The sequence below is a fragment of the Podarcis liolepis genome (assembly GCF_965112155.1).
Source record: "Podarcis liolepis genome assembly, chromosome: 6".
Classification (NCBI taxonomy): domain Eukaryota; kingdom Metazoa; phylum Chordata; class Lepidosauria; order Squamata; family Lacertidae; genus Podarcis; species Podarcis liolepis.
This window is the reverse complement of record NC_139559.1, coordinates 25,626,777-25,652,091: the sequence shown is the minus strand read 5'-3', so window position 1 is coordinate 25,652,091 and position 25,315 is coordinate 25,626,777. Positions and strand designations below refer to the sequence as shown.

Here is a 25,315-nt window from a genome sequence, read left to right as displayed (position 1 = left end):
ATGAAAGTTTTAATTATTAAATATCCGACAGTTAAACTGTCACTAGTTTAGAAGAGGCATTTGAAATCAAAACAGTTCAGTGAAATCTGGACAAAAGCATCTTTCAGATCTCTGAGTGGCCTAATAGGCTAATAGAGATGTTGATATGTTGCTCTTTTCTTGTGGTGGGAAAAATAGAGTTTTATTTTCAAAATTAATGCAATGTGACCATATTAAATGCTGTAATATACTGGTTGTCTGGTGCAAATGAAAAACTAGCTGGAAAACAATAAAAGTGCAAAAAACAACCCAGTGATCATCTTTGGAATGTTACCAGCCCATTTCTGGTATTATACAATCAAAGCAGGAAGGTATGCAGGGCAGAATCAATCCATCAATCACTGAAACTTAGCAGAGAACACATTTGTGTGCTTGTGCATGATGCCACAATGTTATGGTGCACTCACTGCTCATTAAATTGGCAGTTTTAAAAGTATGGAGGTTTTAATTCCACCCCACACTTAGTGATTTCAGAAAAGATAGAAGGGGAGAATCTTTTTGACACGTTAAACTTTTTCTTTTGTCAAAAATTGTCAGCTGTTTCAGACTAACGTAGATGAAATTGTTTTTGCCATGAACATATATAATTTACTTGTGCAGCTGAAATCTAATTTGTTACAGCTTGTGCAGAATGCAAACCCATTGCTTGTGCACTGAAAAAACAACAACAAACCTTACCAGATTATCTGAATGCTCCCTTAATGGGGCGACTGCTCTCATTTGTAATGAAACACCAATTTCCCACTGTACTTTCTTTTCTCTGAAGAAAAATAGCTGCACTCACTATACGGAGGTGAATCTACATTACATTCAGAAAACACATACCTTCCTTTTGAGTTACTTGCTTATAATTTAATGGTTTTTGACCTTCTGTTATTCCCTTTCTGGTGGTCCACATCTTTTCTCAAAAAGCTCTGCTTATATGAAGGTTATCCTTTCAAAATATTTAGGTGCTGAAGATGCTAGTTCATCTATCGAAGATCCTGCCTGAAATTACATATGGTTATCATCTGGTCATTTCTTTCCCTCATTATGTTTCTTTTTGTTGTTGTTAAAAACACACACAACACCATGCCTTTTATTTTTTTACATTTATTAAAAAGAATGTAGCTTTCTTGAAATGTAGCAAGGAAATCCGGTTGCAATCCAAATGCACACTTACACACAAGTAAGTCCCACTGAAATGAGTGGGTTTTATTTTGACTACACATTCTTGGGATCAGACTACAAGTTAACTGAAATGTGTTTATTAGCTTGAATATGAGAGAAAATGGGGGGAAATGGAGTGAGGGTTGTTTTGGCAGAGTTTGTTTTCTTTAAAATTTTGAGCTAGTGTCTTTTGGAGGGGGGATACATGTGCCTTAACATTTAAAGGGTGAGTTCTCTCTTGCAAATAACTTATTTTTAAATGCTTTGTTGATTTACAAAAGTACAATACGTTGCTTTGTTAAAATGTCTCTGATGTTAATAAAAGGGAAACTCTGAGCACTGTTTCCTTACTGGATAATAAACCCCCGGAGGATCCAATTATTTTTTATTTTAAAATGTTAAGTTATGAAAATCCAGCCCAAGACGTCCTTTGAATGTTAGAATTAGAAAGATGAGTATTCCTTTTAATTGGCTCTTAGAAACATTTTATCTCTCTCCTTTTGTGTTCACCAGTTCAAAGTTCTTGTGATGGGTTTTCTAATGTACATTACAATACTGTAACAATGAAATCTGCTACTCCCTTTTAAACAGCAAGAGAATTAATTATTGTAGCCTCATTCAGAAGATGTGGCGATGCTTTAAGTTAACATTCTCTAATAGGCATTTAATTCTCATTTAATAAGACTATTATTGCATGATAAACAAATGCCAATTGATTATTAAACACATTTATTTCGGATTAATAGAAATGCTAGATTTAGATTCAGTCATTAAGCATTAGTGAAGAGACTTTTCATTAATAAACAGCTATTTATTTGCCATAGCAAGTGTCATGTTCAATCTAAATTAAATATCTATTTGGGGTCTTTAGCTTGCAGAATTATCAAAGGCGTCTGAGTGTTTGTTTCATAAAAAAGTATTTTCAGTTCAGATGCGCAAAATATAATCTCCAAAAAAGTGTGTGTGTGTTTGTGAAATCAATCCATATAAGAGGAGATTTGTTTGCTACTATAGAAGTAATTATACAGGCAGATCTTTTGTGCAATTCTATATTAGCTATTCCCCCCGCTTTGAACTTTGGTTCAGTTTCAAAATAAATTTAATTACTCATTGATTACTTACAAACCATTTTCTTCTGTAATTTCATTCTGATTGTAAAATAGAAAAATAGGAAAGGGATGCCAACATAATTTTTGAGGAGAAATATTAGTTCATTGCATCAAATTCTGAAGCAGTGTCATGTTGGGTGGGCATGCATGCTTTGAATGCATGTTGTAGATGAGTAAATATTGTCACGTTGGGAAAAATAGATCCCCCAAACGCAGTATTTGGCTTTCCATGTAAGTTAATATTCAAAAACATTTTAGCAGCTACTTGTGTGCTGAGGAGAAGCTCGCAAAGTGTTTCATGCACTTGGCTTTTCAGAAGAACTGTATGCGAATATGCAAAGAGAGCCATCTTTATAAATCTGCCGGGTTTGCTTCTTTCACCATCGTAAAGCTTCTTTATTTGAAATAAAAGGTCAGATTCATTATTGAAGGAGAAAGCAGAGTTGCACAAACTATTTTAAAACCTAAGACTTTTTCCTGAAAGTGCATCTAATCGCCTTGAAGCACTATTTAAAGAAAATATGCTTTGTTCAACAGTAAACAAGTGAGCCCTTGCTATTGGTAATACGTAGTGGTAGATGAACCGGGGGACATCACTAGAAATTGACGATAAGCAAATAAAAGGAAATGCTCCATGTCATTGCATACTAAAGTGGAATGAGGTGCAGGGGCAGGGTGTTGTTGTTTTAGCAATTTGTTAGAGGGTGGCACATTAGTACTTGGATTTAAAATTAGTGTATTCCGATGTGATCGGGAGCTGACTGAGAGTTAGTGTGGGTGAAGGTGTAGGCAACAGGATGCTTTAGCCAAGCTTTAGAAAACAAGGAGAGAGCCTGTGCAGTATACTGGCAATGGCTGAAATGTAAAGCAAGCAGTTCCCCAGTTCAAATCTCATCTCTATCGCAACTGACAAGGAGAGCTAAGGCAAGACTTCACCCCCCCCCAGCTCTGCGGCGGAGTGAATTAGTACCTCTGTCTGCTAACCAGAGGGTCGGTGCTTTGAGCCCACCCAGGGATGGATGTGGGTAGGATTCCTGCATCACAGGGGGTTGGACTAGAGTGGAGAACAGGTGGGGGCATGGCATGCGTCCCGGGGGTGTGGTGTGCCGCCTGGCCGCCCTGTGTGGTGTGGTGGGGGAGTGTGCGGCAGGTGTCAGGGCGGCTGCAATGGTACCCCCCTCCCTGATGGTGCTGGGGCGGTGCATGTTGGGATGCATCCGGGGAGATGGGGGCATTTGGCAGGCCCCCAGCTGGCTCCAGCCACCGGCCAGCAGCAGGGCGAAGTCTGGTTCTCAGAACAGCATCAATCAGAGACACAAGCCTCAGAGACCTTTAGAGACTTGGCATGCTCTAATCAGCAAAGAGGAGACTCTTGAGAGTCCGATGGACTGCAAGAAGATCAAACCTCTCCATTCTTAAGGAAATCAGCCCTGAGTGCTCACTAGAAGGACAGATCCTGAAGCTGAGGCTCCAATACTTTGGCCACCTCATGAGAAGAGAAGACTCCCTGGAAAAGACCTTGATGTTGGGAAAGATTGAGGGCACAAGGAGAAGGGGATGACAGAGGACAAGATGGTTGGACAGTGTTCTCAAAGCTACCAGCATGAGTTTGACCAAACTGCGGGAGGCAATGGAAGACAGGGGGGCCTGGCATTCTCTGGTCCATGGAGTCACAAAGAGTCGGACATGACTAAATGACTAAACAACAACAATCAGCAAAGTGAATAACTTCTCACAACGGAAGAGGCGGACAGAGACATGTGTGAGCATTATTTACAGGCGTTTATTCAGCATAGTTCAGGAACAAAGGAAAAAACATTTCTGCTTCCCTCCGTGTCCAAGCAAAAAGCAGTATAGCATAGCAAAAGCAATATACAAACGGAAGTTCCCAGCGAGCTGTGCTGGAATGTAAACAGGCATGTGACACACAACAGTCATGCCTGTTCCTTTTAAGGTGGAATGGAACTATATCCTAACAGTACGCTCCCCCTTCCCCCCTTTCCTCCATCAGTGACTAGATGACCCTCGGAGTCCCTCCCAACTCTAGAATTCTATGGTTTTATGATTCTGTCTGTGGAGGTATTGACATCAGCCTACCTTGCAGGGGTCACACACCCTCTGCCCTTCTCTCAATGAAGGCCCAATGTTGTTCCCATCAACTCCAGTCAGCATAGAGAGCACAGAGTAATATGATGGGAGTTTAATTAATTAATTAATTAATTAAGTTTATACCCCGCCCTATCTCCCGAAGGAGCCTAGGACAGCAAACAAGGTGGGATAAAACAATGAAAACATATGAAAAATAATTCTGATGCAGATCTAGAGTGGAATAAAGATTCAACCGTGAAATGGTTGTGAGGTTCACACGAATTATATGGGCATCAATTTTGTGTTGACTCTGGTATCTGTTTCCTAATTAGGAGAGCTGAAGATTTCAGTCCTAATTTCTAGCTTTCATGGATGTTGAGATTGCTTATACACTTGGACACAATGTTCAGAGCATGGACCAAATGGCCCAATTCAGATATACAGTCTTGGCTTCATAATTAATGTTTTTTGAAGCTGGGAATGAGCATCAGGACCTCCCCTCCTGCACCATCTTTAGTCCAGACATCCCGGTTTATTTTAAAACCAGACTTCTCCATTATGGGCATAATACAATACAACACAACACAATATAATATAATAATGTGAAACAACACAACACAACATAGTTGTACCTTGGTTTTTGAACAGCTTAGTTCTCAAACGTTTTGGCTCCCGAACGTCGCAAACCCAGAAGTGACTGTTCCAGTTTGCAAACTGTTTTTGGAAGCTGAACGTCCAATGGAGCTTCCATGGCTTCTGATTGGCTGCAGGAGCTTCCTGCAGCCAATCAGAGGCCACACTTTGGTTTCCGAATGTTTTGGAAGTTGAACGGACTTCTGGAACGGATTCTGTTTGACTTCCAAGATACAATGTAATATAACAATCAGGGCTTATTATCTTGGTTAGTTAACCAACACTGAACCAGAGTTTAGTGGACCCTGTGAGGAATTCTGGTTTAAAACAAGCTGGGAACTCCAAGCCAGCTCTAGCACAAAAATGGGAGGGAAGAGTGCACAGCACTGACTCTCATTTCTGACTTCATAAAGCATGGTTTGTGAAGCCAGGAACTTACAACCAAACTGGATCAATAGGGTCCCCTCTCTCTCAGAACATTCAGTTATGTTTAGTTACATCCTCAGTTGCCTCCCAGTTGCTCGTAGCTATTCTTGTTATGAACCACCCTGTGCCAAAAGGAAGGGGGATCACGTCCTGAAACAGGCCGGATACCAGACTGAGAATAAAGCATGCAAACTTATCCCGTTTATGAAAAACAAGCAGCTTTGCAAGTTAAGTGGTTTGTTCTCACATAATCAAATGCAGTGTTTGAATTTTCTGGAGCTCAAGGGGTGCAAAGGCTGCTATTGTATCTGGGGTGGAATCCTTTTTCTGGCAGCAGAACATAATGAACACTGATCCCAGTGACGCAAAGGCTGCTGATGCCTTTGCCACACCGAAACCTTGACCCACATTCTCAGAACACATTCTTTATGCAGGGGCGGAAATGACACAAATGCACTCGAAATATCCTGATGAAACTGTGCCCTGATAAACCTGCTAGATAGTTTCTGCAAGAAGCTCCCCTGGGAGAACTTTTGATTCCCAAAGAAGACTGCAGCATTGCTGAATACTCAAAGCTCTGCATCTCTGCTGATGGTTTTGTTGTGCAAGAGACACAAAGGACAATGCCTGCCTATGGGATTGTTGCCGCTTCATTGACTGTGTAGCTCCCCTGGAGTGCTTGTGTGCAGATCCTGGGTGGTATCCAACTAAGTTTTACTCACAGTAGACCCATTTAAATTAATGGACATAACAAAGTTTGGACTCATCCACACTTGTTCTTAGAAACCAAGGTTTTCCCACTTGTCCCTTGCTTCCTGGGCATGGATCTAAGGAGTTTTGTGTTTCTCCCACAGGTTGTTCCACTGAATTGGAACAATCAACAGTCTGCAGAAAACCCAGTTGCCAATTGGTCCAATTCAGTAGTGAACCATGGGTTTTTCCAGGGGAACAAAGCAGGGCAAATGGAGGTTTGGACAAGGCCTCAGGTAAATTCATTTCACTGGGCGTACTCCAGGAAAAACATACAGTGGTACCTCGGGTTAAGTACTTAATTCGTTCAGGAGGTCCGTTCTTAACCTGAAACTGTTCTTAACCTGAAGCACCACTTTAGCTAATGGGGCCTCCTGCTGCCGCTGCGCCGCCAGAGCACAATTTCTGTTCTCATCCTGAAGCAAAGTTCTTAACCTGAAGCACTATTTCTGGGTTAGCGGAGTCTGTAACCTGAAGCGTATGTAACCTGAAGCGTATGTAACCCAAGGTACCACTGTAGTTGGATAGCATCCCTTGAGAACCAGCCCTGCTTTGTGCGTCAAGGCTCCGCACCCCCCCCCTTTAATGAATAAAAACACATGGACACCAGTATTTTAGGTTAATGGGCTAATAAAGGCCACAACTTTATTGGTTACAGAATGTGAGTGGTATTGGCTTTAGGCATTGGACCTGAACCAACTACATCTGACGCCTGCCTGCCATGCAGAAAGGGTTAACCATCAGTAGGGGGAGCCCTGTTGATGTACATCAACTCAGAGCTCCCCCCAGGGTGACTGGAAAGGTCGTGCCATAGTCCATTCCATCTTCACCCCTCCCTGGTTCCCATGTCCACCCCTCTAACAGTCAGCCAGCATTTTGTGGCCACTTGAGCACTTTTGGGTCTAATCAGGCTCTTCTGATTCACAGTTGTCCTGCAATTACTTTTTACAAGTGACATGCAGGTTGGAACAGTACAGAATGTGGTTGTTGAGTTCTGAGGTGATAGACACAATGATATTAAACTACAGGTACAGAACACCATTTTGAGTATATGGGAGGAATCCAACATAGTGATAAGGCAATTGTTTTGTAAGGGCGAGCATTGCAAGATGGGACAATCACCTTCTCTTCCTCCTCACAGTCTGATCTAGGGGTTCTCTGGGGGCCCATGAGGCATGGGGGGGGGGGAGGAGAGGAAGGAAAGCCCCAGTGTGCAAGTGGAAGTTGTTGTTCAGGGCTTCTGCTGACAGGACTCATTAGTTGAATATTGCCATACACATACTCTCACTCTCCACCCACTCCCATTCAACTAGCACAGTACAGAGAACGCCGGACTAGAACCTTTCTCATGGCTATGGTGCTTTTCTACTTGCAAGGATTCCATCCCTTCATGATGTAGCAGGACATTCAAAAATGATATTCTGTTTCATCTTTCTTGAGCGGTGCTGTACCCTATGCTGTCCACAGACTCTTAATGGGTGTGTAGACCCAGCTTAAAACCATTTGAGTCTGTTCTGTAATATGGGAAGACAAATGGTGCACACATTAAGGACTTTTCATACTTGTTAGGAGCTGATTTAACAAAAACCTGATTTCAGGCCAAGCTACACATTACACTGCAGCTGCTGCAACATTAGTTTGATGACCATCCATGACCTTGTCCTGACCCTGGTGAGATCCCACTAGACCAAAAAAATAATAAAAAAGTGCAGTTGCTTCTAATGTGAAACAAACAATCTCCGCTAAAAAATAATAAATAGCTCTAGAACAGAATCAACCCACAGAAGCACAAAAGGCAATCAATAACCTGGTGACATTGACATGCATTTCGTAACATTGATTTCCTAACTTTATGCATATTCGCTGTCATTGCATTTGTATAGCTGCTCCTTGCTTGGATTGCCCTGGAGAGGAAAAAAAAAGAGGAACTAATTCCTTGCCTTCCAACTTTTCACCTTAAAAATAAATAAAATATTGAAATGAAAAATGCCGACTATGATCATAAAGGGGTTTTTTTAATAGAGAGAATCAAAACCTCCCATTTTCTTAATAAATAGGTTGAATAAAATGTTTTCTCCCAGGCTTTGGGTCTCTATTGGGAATATATGGCTGTTTGTTTGTTTGTTTGTTTGTTTGTTTATTCATTCATTAGATAGGCCCACAGTCGACAAGAAGGGGGGAACTGTGGGGTTATTAATCTTTCCTGTCATCCATTCACAGATGTGAAGTTCACACCACAGCAAATGTGAAGTCAGCAGTACGCTACCACAAGGTAGAGATTTTCAAGCGAAACAAGCTGAGAGAAAGAGAGAGAGAGGGAGGGAGGGAGGGAGGGAGGGAGGGAGAGATGATGGTGTGCGGGAGGGAAAGATGGGGTGGGGGGAATTAGTGTAGAATAGAGGATGAAGATGTGAAGAAGATGAATGGAACCAAAAAGAGGGGAGGGGGAAAGATGAGGAAGACATATAAAAGAGAAAGGGACCCCCCAAAAAAGATAACAGAATTTGAATATGTAAGAGAGAACACAAGGAGGGGGGGGGGAAGAGGAGAGACAGATACCAAAATAGAGAGAATATTTTAACTAGAGTGTTAATGTATCCATGGCATATCTGGGTGTCCTGGAGATGTAAAGGGTAATCACTCTCACAGCATGTATATGCTATTGATATGTTAATATCACATATATTTTTCTTTATCTACAAGCAATGAAGTTTGCAAACTGACTCTGATTAACTAGGTCTAGCTGTCTCTGTGTGCATATACGTACATCAGCAAATGCATGTACATAAATATTTATGCTGTATACACAATAGTGTCTGAAAATTCCCATAGAGTAGTGGCCAACATGAAAAGTCCTCTATTAGTATTGATGTGACATCAGACAGGCATGTTTGTGCTGATATAACCCGCAGCAATATCAATACTAATGTGGCTGCTTGGGAATACGAAATATATAAGTAGATTGAGTTCTTAATGGAATCAGGGTAAAATCCGAAACACCGAATAAAATCTGCAACAGGAAAAGCAATACAAATTAATTTCATCTTGACTCGGATACCTTGAGCATAGATGGTGCACTTTTCTGGATGCCCTGGGAACCAAGACACAACAGGGGTTCAAGGAGGACCAGAGTTCAAATCTAAACACCCCTCATTGTATTTACAGAGCAGGGATAATAGAGGAATTTGATCTTGGTGAATCCCTGTATGAAACAAACTGATCAATACCTCTCAGAGTAAGTGCAGATCAGAACTTAGCTATTCACTGGCTTTTTGCACTTCTCTGAATGTTGCAACACGATTCCAAAATGTTTAAATAAAGAAATGAATATTCTACACATCTTTTTAAAACATCATTGTTCAGACAGGTCTTAGGAATCCCCCTTTTTTACTTGTGTTTTTGTTTTGCTTGTGTTTTTCTGTTTTACACCGTCATGCTATATTTCCTAGGAAAGTGTGGTTTATGATTATTTAAATAAAAACAGATACGTTGAAAATATGGGTTTTGAGAAAAACAAGCATTTAAAATAATTTATAAAGAAATGCTTTTAGAGGAATTGAAAAAGACCTCTGACTGCAGTGAGTGTTGGTTGCGTGTGTGAGGGGGGAAAGCTTGTTGGGTCAAATTAGGAATTTCGATTTGTCTGCTGTCGGTGGGTTCTTGTTGTGTATGGGAAACAGCCCAACTAAAAAACCTAACCGACAAACTGACCTAGCATGGGGACAAACAAAAGAGGATGCCTTCACCCTGGTGCGGCTCCCCTTTATTACACACCCAGCCCAACAAGACGACAAAAAGAAAGATCAATTCAGACTTTTTTCCAAATGTTGAATTTGCTTCAACTCTCACTTTTCTAGTGTGTTGGGGGTCTTTTTATATAAACCCGGATATATTAGGGAAGGGGGCGTAGCTGAATCCTGCACCCCTGTCCCACAGTATTAAGGGTTTATATAGGACAAATGGGTAGCAGGCAATTCCTCTACCCTGCTGGCAACAAATAGGGTGCCCTGCACATTGGCTGCAATATAGCAGTATAACTTTTTGGTTTGTGATTTCAGTCTAAGGCAGCAGGAGACATCATAAGCCTCATCCAAAGTATTTATTAGCTGGCGCAGCATGTCTTGGGATAAGGGCATTAGGTCTTGGGCAGGTGATTTTTCCACTATATATCCCAGGGCATGCTTGCTCAGTCTCCAGTGATTCTGTAGTTGCTGCAATATAATCTAGTAATGCCAGGCAATGCAAAAGCCAAGCTCTGTCACTTTGAATTGCAAAGTCTCTATGTATTCATAATGCATAAGCAGACTTCTACCATACAGCACTCAGATGCTGTCGTCTTGCAGGTCCGGAAAATTGGACAACTTCATAGCCTTTTATGAAAATGCTATGTCCCCCCCCCCCTCCTCCACGCCTCATCTTTGGGGGTAGTAAATTATGCATTTCAGAGCAGGAAACATTAAGAAGCTTCCTTTATTACTAACAAAACTCTGGGTCGGTAGGATAGGCAACAACAGAGCCTCTGACAGACTGTTAATAACTTTTGTGATTTTTGTTTCCTGGAGGTGATGTTTTATAATATGTGTTTCCCCCCCATTCCATTTTATTGTAATACTTATTCGGAAGATCATTGTTTCGTTTGCTCATCTCCAACTTCTTCCTGAGTGAAAGGATAGTCTTGTTTGGGAACATTGTCACTGGGGGAAAAGCCTGCATTGTATCTTGTCTGTGAAATCGGCTGCTGATTTTTAAGGGTTGTCCTAGTAGTCCACAGAGTGACTTCAGGGACCGTTAACATCCCTCTTAATTATTTTATATAATCGTATGAGAAATACCCAGTGCTTAATTTCCAGAAGAAGACATGTCAGGGTTGAAGTCTGGCTGCAAAAACCACTCTTAGAGTGCAAAGGACCGCATTTCCTACTTTGGCGAGTCGTTGCAGGGTTACCTGGTGCTAGGCAATGACCCGTGGCTAGAAGTGGCCATTTAATTTTCCCACAATGCCCTTGATGAAGCAATGTGGACAACCAGGTTAGTGAATAGAGTGTTAGACTAGGACCTGGGAGACCCGGGTTCAAATGCTCACTCAGCCATGAAGCTTACTGGGTGGTCTTTAGCTAGTCACTGTCTCTCAGCCTAACCTGCTCCGCAGAGTTGTTGTGAGGATGAAATGGAAAGGGGGAGAGCCATACGCACCACCATGGGCTCTTTGAAGGAAAGATGGAATGTAAATACAGTGGAACCTCGTTTTGCGGCCGTGATCTGTTCCAGAGCCCCAGCCGCAAGCCAAAAATGATACAGGCCAAAGTGCCATGTCTGCGCACGCGAGCGGAGTGGTTTTGTGGTGCATGAATGAAGCACGATTTAGTGCTCCTGAGCAAGCGTGAGCTGCAAACCTGGAAGTAACCCATTCCAGTACTTCTGGGTTTGCTGTGCACGTTCGCCGGAATGGACACAAGCGGAGGCGGACACAGGACGAGGTTTGACTGTATAACCAACCAACCAACAATGTTACGCTACAGTCAATTCAAATAGTGACTCTCAGCTGCCTTGCACTCTCCTCTTAAGGTGGGGTGGGGAAATGTCAGCAGTGTGTTTCACCCCAGCAACTTCCTGAAGATAATGTGTGCTCACTTTCGGAAACCTTTTGCTATAATTCCTTATTTGAAGGGTACCTCCCCCCCATCCCGCATCACCCTCAAAAGAGGGCATAAGCTTGCATAACATTTGTAGATTCCAGTTTACCAATTATTGTTGTGATTTAAAAAGAGCTACAGTCTATCTCAACATAGTGGGGAAAACTGCGAAAGTGTGTCCCGTGTGCCTGCTCAGTCTGTTGCTCAGGAGTTAACTGTTGACGGAAAATTTCAGGGCCCTCTCTCCTCACTGTTCTCTATCTTTAAATGGAACTTGGACTGAAAAGCCCTTCAAATTGAAGGCTCTATTCTGTTAAGAATGACCCATTTGCACTTGAGCACTGTGCTAGCTTAAAATAGTGGCTTCACTTAAGAAGGGAATTTCTTCCATATGTGGTGGACACGCCCTAAAATTAAAAAGGGATACTATTTATGAAGAATTAAAGAAAATGTTAACACATACTCCCCCCCAAAAAAACCCCAGAAATGTTTTTATTGGGCCTATTAACAACAGACATCCCAAAAGAGATAAAAGGAATATTTGTATGCAGTAACGGTGGCCAGGATAGTAATTGCTAAACAATGGAAAAGTAACATAACACCAAAAAAGAAGAAGAATGGGTCCTTAAATTGTCAGAATACCTTGAACTGGCCAAAGTCACAGGTTTAATAAGAAAGTATTTCAATGAGAAAATAAGGAGAGAGTGGGAAATCTTTATAAATTATATGAAGAAAACCGATTCCCAGATCCATACTTGGTTTAGCTTAGAATAAAAACCTCACAGGTTATTAGAATGTTTTTCCAAAATTTAACCATTACAGACAACCAGTGATATGAGAAATAAAGATCCACATGGAGTTAGTTGGAAGTCATTTTTTCACTTTTTCTTTTTTCTTTTTATCTTTATTTCTCATTTTTTAAGGAGAATATAACGCTCATATTTTTGATTGTAGTCTATGTAATTATTTTGTATCCTTGTATTTTTGCTTTTGTATTTTTCTTTTCTGTTTCGCTATTATTGGTTCACTTTATTTAAATTTTGTTTGTATTATGCATAAGTATAAATAAAAATTCATTAAAAAAATAAAAAATAGTGGCTCCAAAGTGTCTGGTGCTGGCGGTTTAAGGGGGAGGAAAGAGGATGCTATCAATGGGTTCTGCCAGGCACTTGGCAGCTGCCTGAAAATGGTGGGTTGAAGCCAACTGAGTGAGTGCACGACTTTCACTCATGCAACTTTGGCTGATGCAATGACTTCTGTTCATGCAACAGAACTTACTCTACCTCTCCTCTTTTATGTGCCCTCCTATTCCCTCCAGTTGTGCTCTGGAGGGTTGGGAGCCCCCTAAACAAATTGTGTGTGTGTGTTTGTAGGAGTTAGGGGGTGTTCTGTTTCATATTTCCTGGGAGGCTGGCTATATATATGAATGAGTTGAAAGGAACTAGTTTCACAGTTCTTTGGATCCCGGGCATAATGCCTTGTGCAGAGTGTGACAGCCACATTGAGGACAAGAAGGTTAGTGAAAAAGGAGGAGCAGCATTGTGAGCTAGAATATAACTAAACAAAGCTTGTTCAATAAAAGTTGGAGGTGTTGGTAAATTCTGCATGCCACAACAAAGTAAATCATTTCCCTTATGTGTGTTTAAAAATATTGTTTCAGTTGGGACAAGATTAGAAAGGAAAATATTGCATTTATTTGTCAACTTCTGCTGTCAAAAATCCTGGGATCTTAGAATGAGTTCCTCTGAACATGTGCCAAGAGCCTTTCCTCCAGAGAAAGGGAACAAATGTTGTTGTTGTTTTGATTTTGTGTGTGTGTGTGTGTGTGTGCGCACAATATGTCTGCCATGAGATGACTGCTTTAAATCACTCCCCCCACAACAGCTGTCTCCTTCCAATGAGCTTTTGACTCGCATCCGTTCAATGAAGCAATTTCCCCTTGATGCTACAGACCCCCTTTTTTGGTTAGATCTGCACGACAAAGGGCCATCATCCTCATGGGAAGCCCATGCATGCAAACAGTCCACTGTGTGGAGAGAACCATTGCAAGTTGTGCTTTAAAGTGCACTGATATTTGCAACTGAATTCTGGGCAGTCCTATCGATTCAGCAAGAAGACTCCAGAATGCTTGTTGTCTGTTGAAGCTTGTCTCTCCTCATAAGAAAGAGAACTTGGATGGCTTTAAAGGAGGATTAGAAAATCCACGGTCAATAAGGCTATACTTGCTATGAAGGCTATGTCCTACCTCCACCACTGGGGGCAGTATCCCTCTGCATGCCAGATGCTGGGAATCACATGAGGGGAGAGTGCTGTTGCACTCAGGCACTGCTTGTGGGCTTCCCATGGACATCTGGCTGTCCACTATAAAGACAGGATGCTGGACTAGGTCGGCTCTTCTTTGGTTCTGAACTGGGGACTCCTTTTAGTTGTGCCTTTCCTGTAAGGCGATATCAGTGGGTGCTAACTGGTTCTCCCTTCTATAATGAGAACAGAATTAAGGCAATATCATTCCTTACCCATCATGGCATCCAGTCCCATACATAAAAGTTCTCTTCAGGAGTTTTTCTGAATATCAAGAGGGTGAAAAACATACATGGAGATTGAGTTCTGCCAACTAAGGTCTAGTAGTCCAATCTTTCTCAGTGAATAGAATCCATTTTTCACACCATTCCTGGTGTGAAATGATCTACAGAAAAGTCCCTGGGAATCTTTGGAGGAACAGTTTTAGGGGTAACTATAAAATGCAAATAAGATTTTCATGATGAAATATTTTAAAAACAACCATGACAATATTTACTTTCTCCCCCTTCTTCCCAAATGACTGGTTTTGCTTATATGCTGCTGGCAGATGGGATGTGGATCATTTTAATTAGATTTTATTGGACTGTTATATGGCCCATAATTGTGATCATTACTCATTTTCACTCTGATTCAGGCAGTGCCTCTGCTTAGACATGATGGCATTTTGATGAGACAAACCCCGTGTCACTTGTTGTCAAAGCAATGGAAAGAGATGTTTTTCAAGGTAAAGTTGGACTAGATTAATGAAGGATATAGGTTACCATTTTAATTTTCAGTTGTGTCCAAATTGTACATATAATAAACAAAGCACCTGTGGTCCTGGGCCATCATCGTGTCATAGAGGGGGGAAATAACAGAAGGATATTGTTCACCAGTTTCTAGAAGCCAGACAATTAACTCTTGGGAAAGGGGGCTTGAATTTGCCAACCCCTGGTCTAGAGTATTGGCTATTTTTGATCATCCAAATGTTGTTGGAATCTCATCAGCCCCATCTAGCATGGCCAATAGGCTGGGGTGATGGGAGATGAAGTCTATCAACTTCATCAACTTCCAGAGTACCCAACCTTGGTCTAGAGTACTGGCTATTTGTGGCCCACACCTCCCATCATCCCAGACTACTGGCCATGTTGCATGGGGTTAATGGGCAATGTAGTCCACAACATCTGGACTCCATAACTGGTTGCACCAGTTCTAGTGCTTTGAGAAGTAGCGAATCCCTCATTTGTATCCCCTTTAACAAAATTAGGTGGCCTTCAAACATCAAACAGACCAGAAAAATCTGAACTCTCTAGTTTATTCATCCTTGCTGCCTTCTAATAGTGAATGTTTATTGTAAGTTAAGCAACTTAAATGGTTTAACTTACAATAAATTACACTAAAGTAAGGCTTTGGAATTTTACTGGGCAGTCATATTTTGGTTCATCTCTCCATCTCTGTATTGGCCCACCTTATTATCTCTGTATCCAACCTTTGATGCTCCATCTGTGAATTGATGACCTATCCTCATTACTTTTTCTACATGCCCTTCCCAAAAGAGTAGAGCACTTTTTCTCTCACTGTTTAATCTTCATAGTTTACAGCCAGAAGATGTGGTGTGTAAATGGGCTGTGAATAATGACTCGCCTTGCTGTAGCTCTGTCTGTGACAGCTGGACATCTTGTTTACTTTGTCTGAAGAGATGACCTCCACACTTGCTGGTGCAGGGTGATTTTTCTCTCCGTTTATGCAAAAGAGACTCTTCGTCTTTTACAACTCTGATGGACTTGTATATAAATAGCTGTGTGTGCAGCAGAATTCAACCCAGAAGCCTTAAGCAAAGTCAGCAGCAGTAGGACTTTTTGAGCCCAAGTTAGAAACCACATGGAGCTTAATCATTAATCACCAGTCTTTAATTAACAGCTCTGAGCTTTGAACAAAAGGTGCTTACCGCAAGGCTGCTGAGGAGCCCTGAACCTCTTTGGTGTGTTTTCATTTGGAGCACCCAGTGGTCTTCAGAAGAGAAGCTGATAGAGCAGCAACCCTTTGTGTCAAGGGTCAAGATAATAAGGAAGAGCAGATGTTTGTGGCCTTTTCTAGCCTGGCAGCAGTTTCAAGCTGACTCAACATGTACAAGCTGCCAGGTCTCCAAAGCAAGAAACCTATTGCAGCAATGACTCATTGAGAACAGGAATCCAGGCGATGTTTGCTGTTACCAGCTTTGCACAGGTGAGAGTCAAACCAGGTAGAAGGGAAGCTTCTATTGGCCTGGGAAAATTGATGTTCAGAGTGAGATTGTTCAAATGGGAGGGGAGAAAGCACTTTGCAAACTGTCCTGAATACTCTTTACAACTTTGTGAAATTTTATTCTAATATGGTCTTTCCCTGCCTGTTGTTACTGATGTTGCAGTAAAATGATAGTAAAAACACTTCTGTGAATTGGCACAGATTAATAAAGGCTGTTTTGCATTAGACACATTTTGTGGGGGGAGTGGAGGATGATGTTAGCCCCCCTCCAAGTACCATCAAAACTGGTAGTGGATCTTACCTGAAGTCACAACCAAGCAGTAAAAGGGAGTTTGGGGGAGCATGGCTCTGATTTTGGGTTGCTATTATGGTCATGTATACATTAGACCATGGGAAGGCAAACTAAGGCCCGGGGGCCAGATCTGGCCCAACTGCCTTCTAAATCTGGCCTGTGAACAGTCCGAAAATCAGCATGTTTTTACATGAGTAGAATGTGTCCTTTTATTTAAAATGCATCTCTGGGTTATTTGTGGGGCATAGGAATTCGTTCATTTCCCCCTCCCCCAAATATAGTCCAGCCCCCCACAAGGTCTGAGGGAGAGTGAACCGGCCCCCTGCTGAAAAAAATTGCTGACCCCTGCTTTAGACCAATGCATCCCCACCCTACTCCAAAAACGTGTAGAGGCAAAGCACTCCAAAAGTATTGCAAAGCTTAAATTTAGACCAGTTTAGCATTTGACCTATAACCATTTCCTTTTGGTGTCACATTTGATGCCCTGTGGATACCCCAAGCTGTTGCCAGTAAACCTGGCTAAAAGTTCAGATGGGAACTGCATGTATCTTGCCCAGTTAACTGGCCATCACTAGCTTCTAGAATGCATCCTCATCTGCTTGATGCAATGTTTGAGTTACAGAATTGACTGATAGAAGCAACCCAAATATGCAGGGCAACCCTACACAGGTTTACTCAATCCCAGTATATTCAGTGGGGTTTATTTCTGCATTAGCCACTTCACCACTGCAAAAAAAGAAAAAGAAAAAAGAGAGGACGAAAGAAAGGTTATATATTTGTATATTTCCTTATGCTCATCAGATGCAAATTTAGAAATGATTTCTATACTTTAAGCAGAAATAAAATGTGTAACATGATAGTGGGGGAGACACTGACAAGGGCTGGATCTAGACACATCAAAGAAGTCTTTTGGTTAAACGGGTTGCAAACTTTGTATGAGAAATCGGGTAAGCAAAAACAGAACTCCACAGTGCCATCTGGTTTCATAGTGTTATAATGCATAAATCACGTATACAAAGCGTTTTTTCTTTGTCAATGTAGATGTAGCTGAGTCCAAGGTGACCTGTGTGCTTGCTGGCCCCTGGTTTCCAGCTCTTAAAGTAGAGGATGCCTTCAAACAGAGAACTGTCCTCCATTAGCTATTCAGATAGAGGGCTGTTTTTTCTTTGATCGTGAGCCACCTGGCTTAGTGGGACACTAAGAGTATAATTCCAAAGACACTAGAGAGTAAGTAGAGTGCTCTTTACTCCCTAGCAAGTGTGTTTAGAACTCTGGCCTTAATTAAGCACAGTTCTTAATATTTAAAAAGATCAGTGTTGGGGCTTTATGTTGCCTAGAAACTACACCTTGTGTCTTAATAGTTCTTCCTTCTAATCACAAACAAGTGAGTTGATCTGGTTCACTCATGGTGAGGGAGAAAGCACTCTGCACATGATAGAAGAGCTCCCTTCATTATATTTTAGGGCCAGGCTTTGGCAACAAAAACCTGGTTTGGGGCTATGCCTAGACATAGGAATGAGAATGTGTTTTAACCATAAGTTTTCAAATGGTAAAAAAAAAAAATCTGGACAAAAATAAATATCCCATATATTTTCTTGCTTCCCCCCATCTTATTTCTTTTTCTCTATGTCAACACCAAACAAGACAGGACTAAAATTAATGGGGAAAGCAGCAATTAGCAAATTAGGTTAGCGGCGTGTTGCAGTGTGCCATGGCTGCCAGGTGTGAGGGGTTCTGGCAGTATATTTATTAGCGGCTGTCAGAAAAGTGACACTTTGATGAATGGAGCTGGGTAATCAGCACCCTCCGACAGTGAGCACTTCGAGGCCTCAACATGCTAAACTGCAAAATCAAACCTTTTTTTAACCCCCTGCACAAAAATAATAGAAGACCAAACCCCCTACCTACCCACCCCCATTCCTCTATAGGGGATATATATATTTTCCATCAGGAATTAATGATGTTGATGATAAGAGAGAGAAAGAGAAAGAGAAAGAGAATTGAAAGAGAGAGAGAGAGAGAGAGAGAGAGAGAGAGAGAGAGAGAGAGAGAGAAATGGAAAAATGCAGTTTTATGTAGAAGAATTTCTGGGGTATGGATGCCCCCCCCCAAGATAAGTATCACTTTCACATTTTGGGAAGTAGAATACTTAAAAATATGGGCCATGTAGATCTATGGATGGTGGGGGGAAACATCTTGTTCTGGTAAGGTGAATCGAGTCAGTGACTTTGTGTGTGTTGCACCCTAACCCACAAATCAGTTTTTTTGAGGTTTCTAAATTAATTAAACTGATTGACTCACACAACAATTTTATTACTTTCTGTATCTGTACTCAGTAAATTAATAAAAAAAAGAAGTACAGGTCTGGAGGCTGCAAAAATAGGCCACGAGAGATGGCATGTGTATGTACAGTGGTGCCTCGGGTTAAGAAGTTAATTCATTCTGGAGGTCCGTTCTTAACCTGAAACTGTTCTTAACCTGCAGTACCACTTTAGCTAACGGTGCCTCCCGCTGCCACCATGCAGCTGCCACACGATTTCTGTTCTCATCCTGAAGCAAAGTTCTTAACCCGAGGTACTATTTCTGGGTTAGCGGAGTCTGTAACCTGAAGTGTCTGCAACCCGAAGCGTCTGCAACCCGAGGTACCACTGTATGTATGTATGTATGTATGTATGTATGTATGTATGTATGGGCTCAGCAAATCCCATCAGATATACAGGAGAATTTTGGGTTTAGGGAAGAGGTGGTTAACTTCCTTTCCTCAAGGACTACCTTGAGGGACCACTTCCCTCAAGGGCTGCATGTACACACTCCTGCCACAGATACACATACACAGCCAAAGTAGGCAGGCAAGCATCCATGCACAACAGAGGGGGACACACTTGGTACACCTAAACTTTAGGAGAAATTCACTTCCTTCCTAACTCCCCTCATCATAGTAGAAACCAGCCTGCACCAGCTATGCATGCTGCAAGTTATGGAAGCAAGAAGTTTGGTTCCCCAAGGGTGTGTGTGAAATTGACCTCCGAACCTGACTTCTTCCTCCTGGATCCATGAAGCTGCAAGAGTTCCACCAGGGAAATAGTCTTCAGGGTTGGGTTAGTGTACCCTTTAGGGAGCAGCAAAAATGAATGGCCAGAAAGACACCCATCTCTGAAAAGCCTGGAAAGGATAGAGCACTGTGCTAGGTATCTGCTTTGCATCTGTTTTGCGGGCAGAAGATCCCGTTTTCAATCTCCTGCCTTTCTTTGTAGAGTTGGGAGACTCCTGCCTGAAACCCCAGAGAGCTTCTGATAGTCATTGGAAACAATACTGACCCAGATGGACCAACTATCTTACTCAGTATAAGCACCCGATGTTCCTATGTTCTCAATTTGAAATGTGGAACTTTTCATGCACTAAAACTCAAACACAGAATTACAGAATTGCATGAGAATTGTAGAATATAGAACCTGCAGTGCTATTTTTAATAGGGGAAAAAATGGTGGCTATACTCACCATGAAGCTGTTGCAGTAAGTTCCATACTTTTAACTTTTTAAGGCAAAGGTGCTAGGACTGTGTACTCTTGAGGGTATGCTGAAAAAAGCACTGAGAAGCTGAAAATACAGAATTGCAAGTGGGGACCTGAGACAGTAGGAGATGGAAGTCAGTTTCTGGGACTACATGGATAGTTCACTGGGCAAAGGCTTCAGAAGTGACCCAGCCTTGAGCACTCTCTTATTTCATACCCGTCCTAAATAACCTATGCCAGATTTCCAGTCTTGATACTATAAAACTGAACTGTGAGCAGGAGAACTCCCTTGCAGACATGCCCTTGGTGACCCAGAATAAATAAATACAGCAGAGTTAAGCTTGTGTTGCATCAGAACTATTGTTTCAGATGCCAACCTACCTCCTCTCGAGCCCTGCCCAGCCTAGTCGTGACTGGTGCCATCTTCTGAGTAGTAGATCATGACTCTGTCTCACCTCCATGATCTACGATGCCCATACATCCTTAGAGCGAGAGTGCACTCTGGTGATGCATTACACCAATACATCATGGACACAGAGTTTGCTCGGGTGATGTATGAGTGCCCTGAGAATGTATTTCTCAAATGGTAGTATTGTTCAGGGACAAAGCCTAGCCAAAGAGTAGATTCAATTTAATTACAGTACAAGTGGTAGTCCAATCCTAGGAGGCACTTTGGCATCTGAATGTTGGCACCCTAAAGAAATATAGGTTGCTGTTGCTTGTGCCATTGAGTTACATCCCAATGTGCCACATTTTTTAAGTCTTTTCTTTCTTTTTTTGCAGGGAGGAAGGTTCAACAGCTATTCTGGGCAAAAGGCGGGCAGTCTTTGGAAAAACACTTTTGGAAGAAAAAGCCATGATGGATGCAGGATGAATAGCCAGTCATATCCTGTACACAAGAGAAACTAGTGTCTGTGCAAAAGGAACTGGTCCCTAGTCTTCAGGGTAAACAATCTGTGCAAATTCCTTCTTGTACACTTAGAACCGTAGACTCATAGAATCTTAGAGTTGGAAGGGACCTAAGGGTCATCTAGTCCAACCCCCTGCAATGCAGGAGGAAGCTCTTCTATAAGTAACCCATAACCTCTGGTGGTATGCTGCTGTTACTTTGGTTGTGTAAATAATAGCCTGCTCATTTCTGCTTCCTTACTCCACCAGTGAAGATAATTATGAGCTAACACAGGCATAGGCAAACTCAGCCCTCCAGATGTTTTGGGACTACAACTCCCACGATCCCTTGCTAACAGGACCAGTGGTCAGGGATGATGGGAATTGTAGTCCCAAAACATCTGGAGGGCGAGTTTGCCTATCCCTGAGCTAACATCGGTCCTAAAGTATATGGCCATAGCTAATACAGTAATGCATTTTGGCTGAAGAACTGCTGTTATTGACAGTGAGGTTATGAGTCCTTTAAAACTTGCTCTAGTAAACAGAACCAGTACTTCATTTTGGAACAAAGGAACTTAAAGCCATTTATTTAGGACTGAATTGCAACAACGGCTTCCTGTTGCACTATGCTAAAGGTATTTACCTGGCAGTGATGGGAATGATTCTGTTGTATCACCGATTGCTACTCCAGTGAAGGGTCACTGTGCTTGTTTTGTATGCATTTATGCTCTAATTGTATTGTCCCTTTTCTCAGCAATGCTAAGATGGTTGTCTTATCACCAGATTCGTACGACTGCTGCGAAGGTTCATTTGGCATACATTTGAACGCTAATTTAATTGTCGCAGACTGTGCTCTTGCATTCCATTGCCACATGACTCAGTCCTTTATGCACACACACCTGGGAGGTAACTGAGGGTCATACCCTGTGCATCTGATGAAATGGTCTCTAGTCCACGAAAGCCAATGCCATTATAAAATGTGTTAGTCTGTAAAATTTGTTGGTTTCGCTGCAACTGACATGGCGATCCCTGTGGAAATTTGCCTCGGCTTCCAGAACATTCTACTTCCAGGTAATTTACCCTGAAGTCATATCCCCCCCCCCAAAAAAAATAAAAAATAGAAAGCACCCATGACATGATGTCCTTTTTCATTGTGAATAATCATTTGGGTGAGTGAGTTGCAATGGCTCTCATTCTGGCTCCTGTTCTGTTCCTCTTCCCCCACCCTTCCTGGACATTGTTTTCCCTTTCTTTGCCAAGGGTTCTATAGGCAAAAATATGCAGTATCTCCTGGGGAAAGGAAGGAAGGAAGGAAGGAAGGAAGGAAGGAAGGAAAGAAAGACCTTCTTTGAAATCCTCTCCACCTTAAAAATGGGTCCTTCTGTATTTACTAGGCATGTTCTAAATTGTTCTTTGTTTTATTAACCTATGTAATTTTACACCTTGTGCACTCTTTCTTGCCTCTGTGCATTATTCTGGTCTTGGATATTTATTCTTAGTTAAATGGTAAGTGCCAGGTACACAAGGTTCTGTTCTCTGGCTTCTACCCCCTACCCCAACACAGCAGCACGTAGCTCACTAGTAGCGGCTGCTATAAGTCTTGTTGATGCACTGTATTGTTAAGCCATTAGACTTTGGTTTTGCAAGAGACGCACAGAAAACGCTTTCCCCTCCCCACCTCCTCCAGCTTTTGTGTGACCTGAAATGTAGGTTCCGCTAGCAGTGAACTCAATCACGGTTCTCTCCTAGGCTGCTATTAAACCTTGGCTCTAACCATCCAAGAAATTAATCTCCAATGCCCAACCTCTCCCGGTCCCTACTGTGCTCTGTAGCAGCTGCACACCACCTTTGATCCCCAACCGCATGACTTCATCCATAAACCTACGTATCTTGCTGTGACTATTGAACCTCTTCCTAACGTCTGTTGTAAGTAAGGGCCAGGAGAATCTTCAGGACTTTGGTGTTTTACATGTGTCTGCCTCAATCATAGTTTACTTTTACCCTGGGTTTTTAAAAAATAGAAAGGAAATCAAGGGCTTCTCTTTCCCCCAAGTCTTATCCTGGTCAGATTCTTTGATACAGATGATAACTTACACAATACAGTGAGGCAAAGAGGAGCCAAAAAGCTCCCATGTTTTTATTAGATATTGGATGCAAATTTCATTGGGATCCCTGATGGTGACTATGTGTCTTTTACTCCAAAACCTTCTTTTAGTTTAAAATGTTATGATCCCACTCTGGAAGTGAGTCTTTACATGGTTAGGCCTTCAGATAAAGGTATTATGGAACTAATAATAACAGCCATTTGTCTACTGCAGTTAAACCCATTTCACACATCTTAGTAATTCCTACAATGGGCCTGCAAAGGAGTTATTTATTATTTCCATTTTACAGATGGACTGTTGAGATGGAATGATCATGGCTTGCCAAATTCATGGTAGAGGCAAGATCAAAACCTGTGACATTTGGGTTCACAGCATGCTCCTAACCATGTCTACTCAGAGGTAAGTCCGATTGAATTCATGGGCTTGACAACCAGGTAAGTGGAGTTAGGATTGCAGTTGCCTCTGCTTATTACTTTTCCAGTTTTAGAAACCACTTCTCAGTTCCCAACAAGATTAAAAACAACAACATTAAAAAGCAAGATTCATCTAAAGAGCCCAACCAGTGGAAAGCTTGCGCAAGGACATTGGCTTGTACAAAAGGACTTTGCTCTTGTGCCCCCGAAATTGGCTCTGGGGAGGTTCTGGAGAACCCCCTGGACAGCACAAGTGGGGAGGAAAGAGGATTCATTCCATATGTCAAACTGAAATGCTTGTACAGATGGAATATTCATATTGGTGTAATGGTGAATCCAACCCAATAAATCCATCCCTACAAATGTACAATTAATATTTCATAAAGGACTGGGTCACACCTCAGGGAAAGCCTTCTTAATCAAAAAGGAGTTTTTCGTTTTCTTTTGCCATTATATGCTACAATTTGTTTAGTCCTTCGATGGGCAAATTGCCACTCCGGGGGGAAGAAAGGAGCTTCCAGAGAACAGCTGAATTCACAGTGAGCACATTTGCATGACCAGGTTTGGTTTTAAACAAGAATGCTAAGTTAAGAGATTTTTTGGGCACATGGCTTCACTTTTTTTTGGCTGTTGTGTGATGTCGAGGTCCCACCTTGCAAAAATTCTCCTTTAATTACTTCTAGGGAAGCAAGATCCAGTTGGTAAACTCTGCAGCTCGAGGACAACTTTTCTTGCCAAGCATGCATTACCAAAGACTAATTGTTAGCATGGTGCACCTGCCTGCTCCCCTGGTAGGAAGAGCCAATGAGAGGGGGGAAAGTAATTTATTAATGATCAAGTCACAACTAGCAATGGAAACAATAGGAGTGTCTGCAGGCAGCACTGCTGGGGGCAGAGGTGCAGGTGCTTCGTGCCCTAAATGGGAGAGTCGGCATATTTTTTTACGAAGCTTGTTTGTAGCCCTTTCTCCATTTCCTTCTGCTCTGTGCATGTTCCCTTCCCTTCTCCAAATGTTTTGCCTTCACAACAGGCTCAGCATTCTTGCTTGGGGTGATAAAATAGCTGTCAACTTGAGCATGGAGGAAAAGCACAGAAGCGAAAACACACACTCACAAATGCACCAAACAACAACAAAATAGCCGTAAAGACCAAATGAATTGGAGCTGAATTTCCATTGAAACAAGTGATTTGTATTGAGGCTACTAATGTGGTATGTACAGCTAAAAAGGAAAATGGCAAAAAAATGCTTATAGCTGTGGATACCTTTGAGGGGTTAAGGGGTTAAGTCTCAGTCAGTGACTTATTCTTTTTGTGAGATTTGCTACAAAGTTTACTAGTATGGATGGTTAGAAAATACACAGATTTTCCAAAAGATTTCCCACTGCTCTGAGTGGCATGTATAATGCTGCCTTATACGCAACCAGGCTATTGGTCCATCTAACTTAGCATCTTCAACTCTGACTGGCATTGTCTGACACAAGCTGCTTGCTGGAGTGAGCATCAGAGCTTGGGTGCTTTTTAGGAGGCTAAAACAATTGAAACTTTATGTGCAATGGAGAAAACATGGTGGGAAGATACAGCGGACCCCTTTTCCATCCTGGAGTTTGCTGGCAGTTAGAAAGGAGTGTGGGAGCTTACAATGAAAACAAAGATCTATACAAGTGTTTCAGCATTTTCCAATGCTGGGTCCCATTATGTTGTTGGACTCCAATAATCTTTAGGCAGCATGGTCAATGGCCAGGGATAATGGGAGT

General features: G+C 41.9%; 1 long non-coding RNA gene across 2 annotated transcripts; it reads left to right on the top strand.

The window, feature by feature from the left end:
- Positions 1–15,886: 15,886 nt before the first annotated feature.
- On the top strand, positions 15,887–24,915 carry LOC310709136. Of its 2 annotated transcripts, XR_014527342.1 has the most exons (4): positions 15,887–16,349; positions 20,947–21,100; positions 23,438–23,547; positions 24,245–24,915. It is a non-coding gene; the product is annotated as an uncharacterized lncRNA (long non-coding RNA). The 2 variants fall into 2 exon arrangements; XR_014527343.1 differs by lacking the exons at positions 15,887–16,349; positions 20,947–21,100 and adding an exon at positions 21,611–22,969.
- The last annotated feature ends 400 nt before the right edge of the window (positions 24,916–25,315 follow it).